Consider the following 12052-nt stretch of genomic DNA (forward strand, 5'->3'; position numbering starts at 1 on the left):
TATTCTACACACATGCACACAGACCTGGTCAACCAGCTGAAATCATTGCCCCTGGGAAAAGAGAGTTTTTCCTCCTATTTTATCCTAAGTATCTTAAGGGCAGCCAAGGAGGTTGTTAAAAGTATAATATTTGGATTTTATGAGATAAACACCTGTTGCTTTAAAATACATAATCTTCTAACCCATTGGATGATTAGAAGGAGGACCTTCCTCTGGGGCCTGAGTTTGGCATATTAAGCACTGACTTTCTCTTTTACCTCCCAAGTGTTCTGACCCCAGTGTTTTTTTCTGAATCTGCTAATGTTGGATCATATTTTTAAAAAATGTGCAGTTGAACCAGTGAAATAAAACAGAACAATGGCTGAGATTCCCTCATCCTTCAAGGATTTTTCCTGGCTAAACAAAATGTATGAGATTTGGGGCTTGTTTCTCCAAATACACACTGGGCCTGATTATACTGGTGAAAAGAATACAAATGCCTCTCTTTGGTTAAGAATGTTAACGCTTTCATGTAAATTGTCTTTTAAACAGCCCAGTTATCTGAAAGGTATTGTAGACACCATGGTATAAGCACACTTTTTCTTTTCTTTTTAAACCTACCTGAACTTTCTCCTACTTTTACTTCTACTCACCAGTTTCCCAATCCTCACTTTTCCCCTGACATTTGAAAACTTGTTTAATGATTGTCTCTTAACTATGTTAACTATGTAAGAAAATCATCAGCACATACGTTGTTGTTAAGTTAAACTTTACTCTCCCAGGGAAAATGTACAGAGAAAGATCTGAGGACAAAAGATGGAACTTTGGAGCATATGGTCACTTCAGGCTGAAGAAAGAGAAATTGAGAAGTCCAAGATGGAAGGGCCAGAAAGTTAGGATAAAACTCAGGTTTTTAGAAACCAAGGAAAGAATTTTAATAAGGAAGTAGTGATTAATGCTAAGAGCATTTGATATTTTAGTCAATTTTCTGATTTAACCCCCTGCTTCAAAATGAAGCTAGTGAGTTTATCAAGTAATAAATTTTTATGAGCTTCTAACAAACTGTTTGCTCTACTTGGAAATGGCAAAGAATCAGATTTTTCCTGAGTTCTTGTAACCTAAACTACTTCTAAGCCCTAGCTGATATGTATGATAAATATACAGCCCATGTTGTTCCAGGCCAGAGCAACCTGGAGGAGGGTGTATGGAGACGGATTATTAGAAATGAACAGTATTTCCTTGGCTCTCATTTTCATCTGCTGTTTTGAGACTTGACTGTATTCAAAGTTTTTCTTGCTTATATCTGAGAATTGTGCTGGCTAACATACATATGCTCTCTAACAAGTTCTCAGCCTCCTCAGGTAGTCACGGTCTACCCTCTCCATCCCCCATATCATTGCTTTTGGGAACTGCCACTGCAGGCATATTAGCTGTGTGCTGCATCCCGTTCCCCACAGAGCTAGGGTATAGCTGATATCCTGTACCCCACAATGCTACAAGGCCATTGAGGAGTATATCTTTCTGTTGTCTTAGTACTATTTTTTTCACAATGGGTATATACTCAAGGATTGGCTTGAATGTCAACATCTTACAAAGTATTTTTTTTTTAACAGCTCTTTTTTTCCAGTTTGTAGTCTCTATCTCCCTAAAACTCATGTATCACGATGAGTCAGAGGCAAATCTGATTAGTAGTGGACTCTTTACTGTACTCACTATCACACTTAGTATCAGCTTCATTGACCAACTCAGTTGTTTTTATTGTCCAAGTCTATGAACTTGGTTCTCTCATCCATTAAAATGGACTCTGTCCAAGGAGGTCCTTTGCCTCTCACTCAAATAAACATTTTTCTGGCTTACGCAAAGTCTGCCGGAATTGGACACATCTATCTGAATCTGAGCTGTGCACACTTCCTAGGCTCTACCTGGGACCTTTCACATGTTGACAGTCTCTCTCTCCATCCATTACATAGCCATTGCCATAAACGTGGTTCAAATCGATCTAAAATAACAGTTTGCTCTATTACTTCAGGTCATGGGGCATTTTACCAGGTGGTCATTTTGTGAGTAAAACACATTTAAAAAAAAAAAACAAAACAAAACTTTGGGGGTAGAAGTGGTAAGAGAAAACAGTGACTTTGTACCAAGTGTACTGGATTCATGTAAATTTGCCTAGCTTGCTCATCAGAGGCCTGTCAGTCCTGATTCTTTCCTTTGAGGCTCATCTCTGTCAATGTCAATTCTATATACTGGTCTGTTATCTTCAAAAATCACTTATGTTTTTTAGATTATGCATGACAAATTTCATTTGGGAAAATATATGCTCATATTTTTAAATAATTTTCATTCTGAGGAGAGGTATCATTTCTACTATATTTAGCAGTTCCTCAGATTCTAGAAAAGTTATTTCCATATTTAACTCCCTTTGTCCTTCCCTGTTTTTACTATGTATTAGGTGCTGTACCAGGATTTGTCTTAATTAAAGAAGCTGTGGATTACCTGAGAGGCTCCGAGTGTAAAATACTCAGCATTCATCAGAGACTCATTGTTTACCTGTGGAAAGCAGATTAAGCATTTCTCAAGTTAACTTGACTTTCTCAGACTATTGGTTTGACACATTAGAAAGTGCCTGGGTTGTCACCTTGACTTTGTGGTGCTTGAAATCTAAAGAGTAGAGAACATGTTCAGGTAAGAAACAAGAGAATTTCTTTAGAAATAAGAGGTAGCAGGTGGTGGGAAATGAATAAGTAAAAAGTTTTTTAAATGTTTGGAAACCAATGTTTTAGTCAGGTAGTTTAAGAAAATGCAACATAAAACAGCCTTTAGCAAAAACCTCTAATTGGACAAAAGGAGAAAATAGTAAATTTGAGTCTTAAGAGTCAACCTTGTCCTAATTATAGGAAGTAAAAAGGCTGAGTTTAAGGAAATTTGCATAGAGGATATTGATGATTGTGATTCTATTAATGTCACTCTACTCTTTTGCTATATCAGAAGTATGCCTTCGTATATATGTAATAAACATTTTATATTCACCCAGCTTTATATGAGAGTCAGGATATAAAACTTTGAAACTGACTAGCTAGCGAAGTGGCCATTTTAGTTGCAGTATTTTCTCTCTGAATCCATTGGAAAAGATTTTAATAGATTTTCTTCCAAGATCGGCAAGCACTTGTAGAGGCAAAGCAAAGTGCTGGTATGCAGTTTCAGAAATCTGTTGACTACATGTTCCCATATGTGTTCCAGGAAATTCACATTTGGATTTCAGTACAACTCAGAGTTATGGTAGTGCTATCCAACACTTTTTTGGAAGAGAGTTTGCTTGATACCAACATAAGCCTTGCCAAAACTCAGCAGGCCAAATTCTAGTTCTGGAATCTGTGGGAACCAAGAGATCAGCAGTTAGATGATGAGGGCTGTATCACTTTCAGCTCTCCAAGGAAATAAATTTTACCTAATGGTCTAGAAGGTCATTTTGAACATAACCAATAATATTTTTAAAATGAAATGTCTCTTTTGTGGCATTTTATACGGTATGTAACATTTAATAATGGACACATACTATGACACTTCTTTCTCTGAATACTGGCTGAAATGTTTCAGCTTTTCAGACCTAATTATATCTGGCCAGACGTGCAGTTATGCTTACCTTCAGAAATGAAAACCCATTAGTATTTATTGTGTGTATTAAACTACGTTAGAAATTCAATCATTTTATAGCTAATCTGTGTCAAAACTGCCCTGCTTCAAGTGATTAGTTGGCATTAAGCTCATTATTGAGTACAGAGCTTCTCATCTTCCTCTAAAATATTGCTATTAACTTGGAAGAAAATGGTGTGTTAGAAGTACAATAAGTGTAATAAAATAAGAAATTGTAAATCACAGTCAATCTAAGAATGTCCGTTTCTTTTCCTAAGAATAAGCTATAAATTGCAAGTACCGGAGGTGATTTCAAATGTCAATGGCCAAGTACCCAAGTTTTAACAAAGGTAAGGCCAGACCGTTCAAGATGAATTGTTACCTTTTGTTTTCTTAAAGATCCTGGTTACATGCCTTGTCTTAGTCTGTTTCAATGCTTATCCACATAATGAAACATTATACAGTAATCCCAGTTGTGGCCTATTGTGCTAAATTTTACAAGTATTTCTGCCAATGTTTTAAAATACTTTCATCTTATGGTGTAGACAGATCGGTTATATGCTCTTCAGAATGAACTTTTACATTAAGAGGATAGGTTAAAGCATACTCTTCTTCATCTTAAACCATCCCACCTTTAATTTTAAAGCATACTCTTCTTCATCTTAAACCATCCCACCTTTAACTGTGTGTAATAAGGATTGCTTTCTGTCTTTTCAATAGTTTTCTCTTGGTCTTTGGAAATTTTGTTTTCAATACCTCTTTCAGAAGGGGGAAACCTAAAATTTGATAAAGCTTTTTAAATGAAAGTGTAAAAAAATGACAAGTACACTATCTTTCTTGTCTTTATGAAAGTCTATATATTTATTTTCATATTAAGCTTGCTTTTTATACCAAGAGTGTTTAACCTCTCAGCCATTATGATTACAATATCTTTTGTTTTTCTGACTCTGATGTTCTGCTAGACTCCATTTATCTTACATCTGTTTATTTGGAGGGAGAAATTCTAGATGCTGTGGTAAAATTTTGTGACTTCTCAGAATACCATACCTATTGTGGAAATTAGGTAGTTAATTTAAGACCATATCCTGCTATTGAGTAAAAAGGTGGATTTAACATCTTTATGAATTCTGTAGTTTGTATTACTTATGTAATTAATTTTCTTAGATAACCATTATTATTCCAATTTCACTGTTTAAAAATAGTAAGTGAGAGGCCCAGTCACTTGCCTAAAGTGTTGTGACTTAATATTCAGAGTCATCTGGAAATCTTTGGACCACTGCTCTTCCCACAAGGCCACGTTGCTAATTATTTCACTTTATGTAGATTAATCTTTATACTCTGTTTCATTTTTCTGTTCTTAAAAAAATATACTAACAAATTCAGTTGAAATTTTGGGGAAATAAATAATACTTTGTTTTCCTGACATAAAAATAATGTTTCAATGCTTTTGTGTTAGCATTAAAAACTTGGCTTATAAATGATTCAGTACACTCAATTGAAACGATTCATCCTGGGACCAACCCTATTGTCCAGAGTTTAGTGTTCTGGAGTTAGTGTGGATAAGAAGGCTCATAATGATGCATGCAAAGTATTTCCTAACAATGAAATTTTGGGGGCTAGAAGTGATCATAACTCATTCGATGTATTTTCTCTATTTTTTTTCCCCACAAACTACATTCAATAGATAATCTATGTGTAACCCTGCCTGGAATCAGGTAGGCATACTAATCACCTTAGAAAGACTTTTTTTTTTGCTCTATGGTTCTATAAAACTGAGCAATCAAGGAAATGGTAATTTTTAATACGATGTGTTCAATCCACCAAAATTAATATTTATTTTTAGATTGTTAGTGCTCTATAAAGATAGTGAACAATCACGATCCTGTGAGTTGAAACATAATTTCTATGATGTCTATATTAATAATTAGTGTCTTTTAGGGGCTCCATCATTACGGAGGACTGTGAACCCAAGCTTTCCTTACTAGCCTCCACCAGATATGCTATTTCTTCCTAAATTTTAGACATAGATTTGGCATCGTAAGGAAATCTAATACTGCAAATACTTCCATATTCTTGGGATGCAGGTTGAGGTTCAAGCTCCTGAAATGTGAAGCATAATACCAAAGATGGCCATTTTTGGAAACATTTTAAAAGATCTGTAACCTCATAAAGATTTTACTTTACTTTAAAATATTTAAAACCCTGCTCATATTTTGCAATATCTAATCGTAACTCCCCCCCTTTTTTCACCATATGCCATTAGGCTAAAAGAAAAAAAAAAAAACAACTTAGATATTCCCACTAATTTTTTATTCCTGTTAAATATATCAGTTTACTAATAGGAAAATAGAACTTTTAGATATACCATCTCATTTCTTTTAGGCACATGGCCTGCTGTCTTTCTAGTCCCAGATTAATGGATTAATTCACGTGATTGTTATTTGTTAAGATATAAGGAAGTGGTAGTTTACAGTTGGAAATTTAGTGTTCTAATGTTAACCTGATGCAAAAGTCTATAATGGATGTTAAACCTTTTTCATTCATAGTGTTTGGCTCATTAATTAGTAAAACACATGCAGTTAACCTGTATATGAGTAAGTCTGCAGATAATGACTTTATTTTAATGCCAAAAATTTTCCCTGAGTGACTGAATGGCTCATTTCCTTTAAGCAAACTTTCATGAACAAATATGTTGAAAATTGCCTGGCATGGCAAAATCAGGTTAAATTTGTTAGAAAATTCAAAAATAATGTGAAGCCAGTTTACTTTTAAATATCTCTCAAAATAAAATCTTTCCATGCCATAAATTCTTACATAAAACAATCAGAAGTATCAGTATTAGCTCAAGTTTTGAATCTGACACAGTTGAAATTGGTTTCCCACCAACTCTGGCTGAAGACCAACACAATGGCTCCCATTACTTGAGCCAAATCAGACAATGAACAACCTTTTTGGCTCCTTGGTTGATGGGAAGATTTGCAATGTTATAACTTCACTTTGAGCAGAAATACAGTTTGAAATTATGGTGTCTCCTGGATTTCTTCACCCAGTTTTGTCTACAAATGGAAAGAAATTTATGTATCTACTGAGGAGCTGAGACATACTTTAATAAAGTATTTTTCAGTGTTTCCAAGAATCAAAAAAATATTGTAGCAGTTATCATAACAATTTTAAGCTCATTGACTTTTTACAGTTGTCAGTTTACAATAGGAGGTTAGCCTTAGAAAACATTGTGGTAACTGCCTCTATTTAAACAGCTATATTGCTCTGAAGTATAGACTCAATAAATAAATTTTGAATTAAACTTTAAAAACATTTTTATAAAGTGATCATGTATTGATCCATTGGCAAGCCTTGTGAGATTGACTGGGTTTTTTTGTTTTGTTTTGTTTTTTTCTTCCAGCAGAGAGACTTAAAAAATCTCTATAATTAATTTAGGGTTTGTTTTGCTCTTCTATTATTAATAACCACTCTGGAAGAAAACATGTGATGTTAACATCTAACAAAACATAGTCTTTATTTTTTTTCTCTCCAGACATTCACTTTGTGCTTAGTTTCAACATTTTATTTTATAAATTGCAAATAAAATATCTTTCTTAAAAGGTTCTTTTCCTATAGAAACCTAGATTAGATTGTTCTGAACAAAATAAGAAACATAAATGAAGTTATTTCATTTGGACATAAGATTTATATAGAGTGTAGGTGAATGATAAGTGACTGATAGAAAACTAAATAAAGTAAGGGCTCCGAATGACCAAGGTAAAGTATAGGAAGAGTCTTATCTGATCTCAACATGACACAGAAAGAAATCTATTTGCTGATAGAAAAAATGATCACACATTAACATCTGGACTTCATGTGGATATTTCCTCAGTAATTAGCAGCAGCCCTTGTTCAGCTACATTCCTACATCTGGGAACAAAACATCATAGGGACTAAAAATAAAGACAAGGAGAAAAGTGAAAAAGAATGCCTGCTGTAAAATACCATGGTTGCTCTACATTGTAAATTAAAGGGATCTTCTCACCCTCTTTGGGTGCCCAAATATACTTTCTTCAGTATACTACATAGACATACCTTGTAAACTGTCATTTTTTTATATTCAGAGGCAATTAATATGATTTAAAACCGTGCTTGTGATTTAGGACTTAAAGAATAATTGAAAATACTATTAAAGGCATATTGCATACGATAGACTTTTAAATAAGCAGAATATTTCAACATCAGTTGATAGAATCACTATCTCATAGGTTTCTTTGGAGCAAAATAGACAAAAACTGTTTAAACTGTATTTCATGCTATGAAGAAGGAGGCTTACATAGGTACAAAAGGGTGTACATTGTGTATTATATTATGGCTAGCAAAAGAATATATTTCTCTAGTCTTCAAAGGAGAAAAAAATGCAGTATACCAACTATACTGGATGGTCTGCAGTTTTTCTCCTGTTAAGAATGGCGAAATAAATATACCTACCTGTGCCTAAGAACAATCTGATGCTGGCAGGTTTCGTGCAACTATACCTTAGATTTTTATTCTCTGTTAAATTGTAGATTCTATGGAAGATATATTGCATAATTTCTCTAAATTATTGTGGAATATGTACCATATGTTTTCTGAGGCTGCTTATCTTTTCATTAACTGAAGACTAAACCCATATGGTAAACACAAACAGAGCCTGTAGTTCATCATAAGGATGGAAATATTCTCCAAAGATTTGAACTTTGCTTTCCAGACCCCTCTGGGACAATTTGAAAGAGATTGGTCATTGTCTCTGACATTGGCCCAATAATCTTAGAGCATGAAGGAAGCCTGAAAACTGCCAATCTTTTTCTGGCCTATTGAACATGGTTACCTTCTATGAGGGTGGCCCTGGGAGTTCTTAGGGGCATAGACCACACTTTATAATTCTGCAGTTTTCTTCCCTCCCTTGATTTTAATGTTTATTTCTTTATTATGTTGGTTATTTTCAGTCTATCAACTAATTGCCACTATTCTGAACAACTGTCTACTAATATTTGTACATGAATATTTGTACAAAATTGGTTATTTGGCCACTTAAAAACAGCCTATAGTTATCAAAACTGGAAAACTTTGAAACATACCTGTTTTAGGGCAATGGAGCCAAATATTTTCTAACCACTTCTTATACTCCAGGACCCTTCAGAATTTTTTTTTTTTTTTTTTTTTTGCGGTACACGGGCCTCTCACTGTTGTGGCCTCTCCCGTTGCGGAGCACAGGCTCCGGACACACAGGCTCAGTGGCCATGGCTCAAGGGCCCATCTGCTCTGCGGCATGTGGGATCCTCCTTGACCAGGGCATGAACCGGTGTCCCCAGCATTGGCAGGCAGACTCGCAACCACTGTGCCACCAGGGAAGCCCACTTCAGAATTTTATAACCAAGATCATGTTGTTCTCCTGGCATCATTAAACCATTTGCTCTTCATTATCTTCTGTATCCTATTCAAACCATTCATCCTTGCCTTCAAGCAGTTCCTTCACTCCTACCATCATCTCTTTCCACATTTTTCTATCCTTCAATTCATGGTTCTCAACAGATTTTATTTATCTGTTTGTTTCCTTTTCTGTTTTGATTGCAAACAAATATAAACTGTCCAAGTCAGGTCACATCTGGTAGGCAAACTTAGATAAGTTGATGCATTTATTAACTCACTTTTCCTAGAAGACAAAAGTTCTTCACTCTTCACTGATATGACTTATATTTAAATGATTTTATTTGTATATAAGGCTGTTGGAAAAAATGAAGGAGGCCTTCAATAAAGGGATTCTGTCTGCAGATGAGAACATGAATAAGTATGTTTTGTATAATTTCTTAAGCTCCAAAAGTAGCCATAAACGATGAATACTGGGCTGAGAAGAGAAGGGACAGTGGACCTTTCATTTTATTAATTAATTAATTTTTGGCTGTGTTGGGTCTTCGCTACTGTGTGCGGGCCTTCTCTAGTTTCGGCGAGTGGGGGCTACTCTTCGTTGTGGTGTGTGGGCTTCTTGTTGCGGAGCAAGGGCTCCAGGTGCATGGGCTTCAGTAGTTGTGGCTCGCGCGCTCTAGAGCGCAGGCTCAGTAGTTGTGACACACAGGCTTAGCTGCTCCATGGTATGTGGGACCTTCCCGGACCAGGGCTCGAACCTGTGTCCCCTGAATTGGCAGGCAGATTCTTAACCACTGTGCCACTAGGTAAGTCCCAGACCTTTCATTTTAAAGAATATGAATTTTGGAACTTGGCCCTGTTTTATAGCAAAATTGTCATTTGGGGGGTGTTGTTTTTGAAAAAATAACTTGGTGATACATATGCTGTTTTATACTTTTTAAAAGTAACATTTAACATACACTAAATACTTTTAAAAAGATAATTATCTATCTTAATGACCTTAAAAAATAATCTAAAACCAAACTATATATCTAATTAAAGAAATATATGTACTATGTTATAGATGGCTACATATGAAAAATACCAAACAAGTCAAACATGTATTTGCAAAGTCAATTTATTTTCATAAAGGTCAGAATACGGTGGGATATCTTAGCAGACGTATGCCTTCTTAAAAAGCCAACCTTCTCTATTTGGCATTAGTTAGACACATTAGAATATAGGGACAAGCTTAATAATATTTAAAGAGAGGATTTAGAAAGACTGAAGAAGCCTAGTAAAGATAAAGATATTCAGAAAGAATGGTCCCTTTAAGGAAGTTTAGAGGAGTCAGCAGAGCTTGAATTAAAGAAGAAACACATAGACTGAATTTAAGTATTTTAGAAAACAATGGAAGGCACTTATTTTACACCTACTAAGCTTTTGACTCCCTTTTAGCATAACTTTTGTACAGCAGAATCTAGAAGGCTAAAGCTGTATTTCTCAAAATCCTTTGCAGCAAGTGTTCTACTTGTGACCTAGGTAGATACACTCAACTGAGACAGAAGTGAGCAGTAATGTTTTTTTTGACAAGATCAGATCAGTTGCCAATCCTTATAATGGAGGCATTTGGCTCTTAAGACACATTGAAGTCTAAATTTCTGGAGTTTCTTGTGAGTTAGGATCCTGCAGGATACAGCTATTAATACAATTTTTATGGGTTTTTTTGTTTGTTTGTTTTTGTTGTTGTTGTTGTTTTTTGTCCGTGCTGCACAGCTTGCGGGATCTTAGTTCCCAGACCAGGGATTGAATCCAGCCCTAGCAGTGAAAGCGCCAAGTTCTAACCACTGGACTGCCAGGGAATTCCCCACATGCCAGCATTTTAAATACTATCTGATTTAAACTTTACATCTACTCCTTGAAGCCCTTTCTCAAATCCATCTAGTGGTCACTGACAAAAAAGTAGTCAATTCCAGGTCTGTCTTGATATGACCATTTTTAAGAAAGCCAAGTAAAGGAAATGGATTCAAATGTAAGCCAAAGAGGGCTCATTTTAGACACACACAAAAAATAGTTTAATAGAAGACTAATTATTTCTATGGAATAGATTAATTAGTGAAGTTAAAAGCCTCATCATTGAACATCCTTAAAGTGACATGTTTGGGGCTAGGTAATCATTTATTAGATCAGATCTCATCTGACAAACTTTACATTTCAGTTTTTTATTTTAACCACAGGACTTCTAAGTTTCTATTTGATCAATGTAATATGTTAATGGCTCCATGGTGCTGTACTGTAATTTTATGTTAGCATATTGGTAAGTTAAATAATATGACTATGTGATAGATAAGGAAGAAATTTTTATAGTCAGTTGTTTATTATTTTCTAAGAAACAGAACTGTAACATTTTAAATTCCCCATTAATTTTTAAATATCATTGTGTATCCAAAGAGTGTTCATATTTCCTCAGTTGCTTTGTAATTATTCTTTAAGATTGTTCAAATCAGGATTCAGCAGAGTTTCTACATAGCAATTGTTTGACATGTATCTTAAGTCCCTTTTGATCTATAAACGCACTTTAATTTGTCTTGGAGAATTTTCCACAATCTGGGTTTTTCTCAATGTACCCTTGTGGGGTTATTTAACATGTTTTTTTTTTTCTTCTTTATTTTCTATCAACTAATGGGATTTAAGACTTTCAAATTCAGGTTTGATTTTTTAGTTTTGTTTTTGGATAACAAAAATATGTCATTGATGGTCATGTGTACTTTTATCAGGAGGTGCATGTTGTCTGGCTGTTCTTCTCTTTATGGTTTTAACTGCCATTAATATTTATTGTCTACATGCATTATTTCATGAAGGTTTAATGATATTCTAACTCTGTGATACCTTCATTTATAAATGAATAGCTGTTATAACAGCTATTTAAGGTAATTAGCAAGTTTATTTTATTTTCAATATTCTTTCTTCCTTCTCCCTGCATTTAATAATTGTGCTGTGTGTACATCATGAGAACACATAGCCATTATGTACTACAATGTTTTCCTTGTATCCCTCATTTAATTTCAGTTTT

General features: G+C 34.7%; 1 long non-coding RNA gene across 1 annotated transcript in view; it reads left to right on the plus strand.

Moving 5' to 3' along the window:
• Window positions 1-2431: 2431 nt before the first annotated feature.
• The window catches only part of LOC136792364 (uncharacterized), a 47855-nt gene continuing 38234 nt past the window's right edge, over window positions 2432-12052 (plus strand). The window contains exons 1-2 of the long non-coding RNA XR_010836035.1: window positions 2432-2664; window positions 3891-3962. This is a non-coding gene — a long non-coding RNA (uncharacterized lncRNA). The remainder of the gene's footprint in view (window positions 2665-3890; window positions 3963-12052) is intronic.

The sequence above is a fragment of the Kogia breviceps genome, chromosome 13 (genome assembly GCF_026419965.1).
Source record: "Kogia breviceps isolate mKogBre1 chromosome 13, mKogBre1 haplotype 1, whole genome shotgun sequence".
Classification (NCBI taxonomy): domain Eukaryota; kingdom Metazoa; phylum Chordata; class Mammalia; order Artiodactyla; family Physeteridae; genus Kogia; species Kogia breviceps.